A 6,685-nucleotide genomic window follows, 5' to 3' on the forward strand; every position below is an offset into this window, starting at 1 on the left:
CAGAATGCAGTTCCTTGATATGGGTTTAATTATTAATTATTATTTTTGTGTGTCAATTAAAGACAAATTTTTTCAAGGAAAATGTAAGGATGTACCTTTTTCTTTTTTTAAAGACAGTCTCACTTGGTCACCCTGGGTAGTGTGCCAAGGCATTATAGTTCACAGCAACCTCAAACTCTTGGGCTCCAGCGATCCTCTTGCCTCAACCTCCTGAGTAGCTGGGACTACAGGCACCTGCCACAACGCTGAGCTATTTTTAGAGATGGGACCTTGCTCTGACTCAGGCTGGTCTCGAACTTGTGAGCTCAGGGCAATCCACCCATCTCAGCCTCCCAGAGTGCTAGGATTAAAGGCAAGACACTATGCAGGGCCCAGGATATTTCTTAGAATTATCCTGTTTACTGTGTTTTCAAATCAGTTGTATACTGACTGCATTATTTTCCTAAGGCTGCCATAACAAAGTACAAAGACTGATGGATTAGGACAATGGAAACTTTTTGTCCAAAAAAGTCAGAAGTCCAAAAACAAAGGTGTTGACAAAACCATGCTCCCTCTGAAGATGTTAGGGAGGGGGATCTGTGTTAGGTTTCACCTGGCTTCTGGTAGTCCCTTGACTTGTGGTAGCATAACCCTCATTTTCACCTAGCATTCTCCTTGTGTATTGGGCCATCTGTTCATATGGGCCTTCTCAGGGGAGTTGCTGGGGATCCCGGGATTTAGGCTCTGTCCTCATTTGATTCCCAGGACACTGCAGAATTCCTTCACCCAGCCTTGGTTTTATTTCTTGCAGAGGCATTAGTTGTAGGGCACTGGCACTGAGAGGGAATGACAGAAACGACTCCAGCCCCTCAGATTCTCACAGTTGAGGATCACCCCAGTGAAGTGGTACCACCATTCAACAAAGCAAGATGCACTGTAGTCACACAGCAGGGTTAAAAGCCAGTGTCTGAGATGGTGCTAGGGGAGTGCTTCATGAACAGGTGGAGGGGGGACACCTCAAGCGGTTGGATGGCATAACCTGACTCTTGTGTCACACGGATCTGTGTCCTGCTCAGCCCTTCCCCCTCCCCGCCCCCTTTAAAAGACTTATTTAGTTACTGGAGCCTCAGATACTTTTTTAGAGTAAATGTAACATACATATATATAATGAAAAGAGTGAATGATAAAATGTTTCCTAAGAGGCAACTGAGGTGAATTCACAAAAAAATAAAGTTTCAGTTTTACATTGCATTTGTTAAAAATTCTTCTGTCCTTTTTTTTTTTCCTGTTGTCCTTTTTTTGCCCGGATAGTTAAGTCTCTGAAATCTCTCTGTGATGACAAATGGGATTCCAGGGCCTAGCCTTGAGAATGCTCCTGGGGAAGGGAAACTCAGAGAAATAGAATAAATTTCTCTTCTATTATGATGCCCCCCAAATGAATACATTTCTACAAGAAAAAAGTGTTTGGCATGTAAATTGGTGAATTGCAGAAACTCACTAACTATCAGTTATTCTTTTGCAGGGTAGAGAATTTGTGCCAATAGGTAATTCTGTGCTCTCTTATCTGGACTTAAGAGATGAATGCAAAATACTATGTCATGAAATTTGTACCACCTAGAAGTTTTGAAATCTGATTATTTACAAAGCATTTTGTTATAGAAATAAATGAGTGACAACTTTATTTTCTGAAAGGAATAGCTATTTGTGGTTTCCTTTCTAGGCTATAAAAATCAATTAATTTTTCTTCCCTTCTCTGTTCTCTTCCATCAAATACTGAGTTTCAGTAATTTACTGGATTCTTCAGACACTGAGTTTGTCTCATTTAAAATATCCAAGGGGGCCCAGTGTGAGTGTATAACATGGAGTAGAGAGCAGGGCTTTGGGGCCAGTGACTCAAGTTAAAGCCAAAGGGGAGTCTCCAAAGGGAGGAAGATAAAGCTTGTTCTTTCTGTGGCGCCTCCCCTGGCAGATGTCTGAGCCTCTCAAGTCATCTGCAGAAGCAGCTGGTTATACTGGAGAAAGCTGAGCATTAGGAAGCTAGGATCCACATGCAGGTGTAGTTGGGGGTGATGCCCTGTCTTTCTTTCTTTTTTTTTTTTTTAAGATAGTCTCACTTTGTCACCCTCAGTAGTGTACCCCAGCATCACAGCTCACACCAACCTCAAACTCTTGGGCACAAGCAATTCTCTTGCCTCAGCCTCCCAAGAAGCTGAGACTACAGGCACCCACCACAACACCCATCAATTTTTTAGAGACGGGCTCTCACTGTTGCTCAGGCTGGTCTCAGACTCCTGAGTTCAAGCAATCTACCCGCCTCAGCCTCCCACAGTGCTAGGACTACAGGGGTAAGCCACTGAGCAGGCCTAGGGTGATGCCCTTTCTGAGGTTATAATTGCTATTGTCTTGGGCCATTGTTTTGTGTCAGCAGGTCTGGTTTGGCATTTACAGAGTTGGATGGGTCAATGGTGCAAACTGAAAAAGTCTATGATGTTCAGACTAAAAGAAAGACTTCTCTGGGTGCTGATTCTTAGAAAAAGGGATGAATTTAAGTTTGGGGGTCAGAACTTAAACTGAGTCCTGCTGAGAGTTTCCTTGTTTGTGGGGATTGAAGTCATGGGGGATGGAGTGTTTCTACCCTGTGTGGATGGAGGATGGGGAGCCTCCAGAGCTGCTTCCTAGGGCTCCTCAGGTCCCCCTGCCCTTGATCACTGGGACTGTCCCACCCTAATGGCTATATTTTTGCAGCAAGAATCTGGCCCCCAAGATTGGGAATGTGTTTCAGCTTCTGAATGTTAGTTTTCCTTGCAAACTGTAGATGAAAGTGTTTTTTTTATTTGAGCTGATGGAAAGGTTTGATTTTCTTCCCTTTTCATTCCTTTGTCAAATATTGTTACCAACTAACTCTAGTTTCCCTAAGCATTTAGTAATCTTTTTTTTTTTTTTTTTTTGTAGAGATAGAATCTCACTTTGTCACCCTCAGTAGAGTGCTGTGGTGTCACACAGCTCACAGCAACCTCCAGCTTCTGGTCTGAGGCGATTCTCTTGCCTCAGCCTCTGGAGTAGCTGGGACTACAGGTGCCTGCCACGAAGCCTGGCTATTTTTTTTGTTGCAGTTTGGCCAGGGTTGGGTTTGAACCCACCACCCTCAGTATATAGGGCAGGTGCCCTACTCACTGAGCCACAGGCAGCGCCCAACATTTAGTAATCTTATTTCCTTGTTTGGATGTGTAAGAATTTTATTTTTGAGAGTCAAAGTGAGAGATAAAATTCAAGATGATAATTCTGGAAGCATGCATATTTGTCTTCCTTTTTGGCAAGGTAACCTTTAGATATGAGAGAGTGTATTTAAATTCCCAGATTCGGCTTGGCTCCTGTGGTTCAAGCGGCTAAGGCGCCAGTCACATATAACTCTAAGCTGGCAGGTTCGAATCCAGCCCAGGCTCGCCAAACAACAAGGACAGCTACAACCAAAAAATAGCCAGGTGTTGTGGTGGCCGCCTGTAGTCCCACCTACTTCGGAGGTGGAGGCAGGAGAATCGCTTGAATCCTACCAGGGGTGATAGCTTGAGGCTCTGTCTCAAAAATAAATAATAAATTCTCCAATTCCTTTTTCATTTTTTTTTTACATCAATAATTGTTTCTAGAGAGTTTTAGAAACTCTCTGTACAGAATTGGGTATAGTGGCTCATATCTATAATCCTAGCACTTTGGAAGGCTGAGATGGGTGGATTGCTTGAGCTCAGGAGTAAGTGACCAGCCTGTGCAAGACCGAGACCTCATTGCTACTAAAAAAAGAAAAAAGAAAATCCAGGCAGACTTGGTGGCAGAGGCCTGTAGTTCCAGCTACTTGGGAAGCTAAGGTAAGATCAATTGAGCCCAGGAGTTCAAGGTTGCTGTGAGCTATGATACCATAGCACTCTACCCAGGGCAACAGAATGAGACTTTATTTGAGGTTTGAGGTTGCTGTGAGATATAATGCCATGGCACTCAACCCCAGGGCTACTGAGTGAGACTCTGTCTTAAAAAGAGAGAGAGAGAGAGAGAGAGATTTGAAAATATTTCATTTCTTATGCTTTGCATTTTCATAAATGTTAGTGTTTAGAGGATTGAATCTTTTTTTTTTTTTTTTTTTTTTTTTTGAGACAGAGCCTCAAGCTGTCCCCCTGGGTAGAGTGCCATGGCATTACAGCTCACAGCAACCTCCAACTCCTGAGCTCAAGCGAGTCTCCTGCCTCTGCCTCCCAAGTAGCTGGGACCACAGGCGCCCGCCACAACGCCCGGCTATTTTTTGGTTGCAGCCGTCATTGTTGTTTGGCGGGTCCGGGCTGGGGATTCGAACCTGCCACCTTAGGTGTACGTGGCTGGCGCCTTAGCCGGTTGAGCTATAGGCGCCGAGCCAGAGGCTTGAATCTTAAAATGGTTTCCTACAAAGAAAAGTGACTTCCAAATTAAAATAAAAACTACTAAAAGGCAAAATATGATTCATATTAATGTCCCTTGATTTAAAATAAATAATGTACACAGAGTTAAATCCAGAAGATGTTTTAATTGATGAAGACTCCTTGCCAGCATGACCTGGTCTGCTGCAGTGTTCCTGTCTCAGCCGACTCAGACAAACAGTTTTAATTCATTCTTGTGCATTATGTCACTGTTTCTTTATATAAAAACTGCGCACTATGGATACATATTTTTCTTCCTCCCTTTTGCTATAGTAAAGATAACACACCAAAATACGCTTTGCTAATCTGTTCTCTTGGTAACTCCTACAGAACTTTTCATATCAATATCTGCTGGTATAGATTTTCATAAAGGTGCACGTGATGAATTTATGTAACCAACTACACCCTCCTGCTTTTCCTATTATCTTCCTTGGTGTGGATTATTTTCTTCCAATATCTTTTATAACAAATCTCTACTTTTGACATTAATGACTTTACTTTTTTAAAGCATCTCTTGTGCCGGCCGAGGTGACTCATACCTGTAATCCTAGCACTCTGGGAGGCAGAGGCAGTGGATTGCCTGAGCCAGAGTGAGGCCTCATCTCTAAAACTAGCCGGGCATTGTGGCAGAAACCTGTAATCCCAGCTACGTGGGAGGCTGAGGCAAGAGAATCACTTGAGCCCAAGACTTGAAGGTTGCTATGAGCTATGATGCCACAGCACTCTACCGAGGGTGACAAAATGAGACTTGGTCTCAAAAAAAAAATCTCTTTTCCCACAAAAATACATGCACCAGAACTGGGAGGACTTATTGTTTCTAAGCTCAGAACCTACCATGCCTTGATTAATTTTGAGCCCAGGTTTTTTTTGTTTTGTTTTGTTTTGTTTTAGCTTACAAAATCTGGTAAATGAGGGAGGCTCAAAGATTAGTTTCAACTAAGGAGCATGATCTTGAAGCTAGAAAGACTTGTCTTGAATCCTAATCTGTCTTACATCCCCTGCCAACTTTGTAATCAGTAGGTTTCAGTTAACTCACAAAAGGAAATGATAAAAGTGTCTATATTATAGTTTTGGAGGATTCACTGAATTTATGTACGTTAATATATGGGAAACAAAACAATACCAGATACACAGTAAGCAATATTTAACTGTTTACATAGAAAAATCAGCACTTGAAAATGCGGACCTGGCCTGGTGTTTGCTAGTCGGCCATGGTGTTATGTTCAACAAAAGCAATTTTACCCTGCAACAGATTCACACAGGGCCATTAGGTGATCGGGAAGGATGGAGCAAGGCAAAAACAAGAGTGCTGGGCACTTCCCCCTTCCCTCACTTGCAGTTCTCAAAAATATCCAGAATGTGGTGGGAATGCAATATCCTGAGATAACGGGGAGCTAGCTGAAATATTTGGGTTCCAGCTCCAGACAAAATAGGATGTACTTAATGCTTTAGCCCAGCATGTCATGTTTACTGTTAGGTGTAAAATCTGGGACCAGTCACCTTCTGGGGTGCCTCAAGTGTGGTGCAACTGGAGCATGTGTAGTTGAGGCTTCACCTGCTCCAGACAGCTTTCTGAGATTTGAGGAATCAGTTCACAATGAATCCCAGGCCTCTGTGTCCCTTGCCACCTATCTACATGTAATAAACCTGCTCCGTGTAACTCATTATGTGCGTGGATGTTCTCATTGGATTCAGACAGGTGGTAACCCGTGCAGCGAACCTGCTTCACAAAGTACTAGGTAAACATGTCATTACACAGAATAAAAGGAATTATGCAAACCAAAACCTACTCTAGCTAATAAAGCTGACTTTTGCTTCTTTACAAGTCAGTTTTAGCTGAAGTCCATTCTTCCTGGCTTCTAGATAAGAACTATTAAAATTTCCAATCATAGACTCAGTGCCTGTGGCTCAAGTGGCTAAGGCACCAGACACATACACCTGAGCAGCGGGTTCAAATCAGCCCGAGCCCACCAAACAATGATGGCTGCAACCAAAAAATAGCCAGGCATTGTGATGGGTACGTGTAGTCCCAGCTACTAGGGAGGAGAATCACTTGAGCCCAGGAGCTGGAGGTTGCTATGAGCTGTAATGCCACGGTACTCTATCCCACTGACAGCTTGAAGCTCTGTCTCAAAAAAAATTTTTTTTTTTCCAATCACAGGGGCCAGTTGTGATGGCACAAGCCTGTAATCCTAGCATCTGGGAAGTCAAGGCAGGTGGAGACCACCCTTAGCAACAGAGAGACCCTGTCTCTATTAAAAAAAAAA

The sequence above is a fragment of the Otolemur garnettii genome, unplaced genomic scaffold (genome assembly GCF_000181295.1).
Source record: "Otolemur garnettii isolate 467f Iridium unplaced genomic scaffold, OtoGar3 scaffold00029, whole genome shotgun sequence".
NCBI classification, from domain to species: domain Eukaryota; kingdom Metazoa; phylum Chordata; class Mammalia; order Primates; family Galagidae; genus Otolemur; species Otolemur garnettii.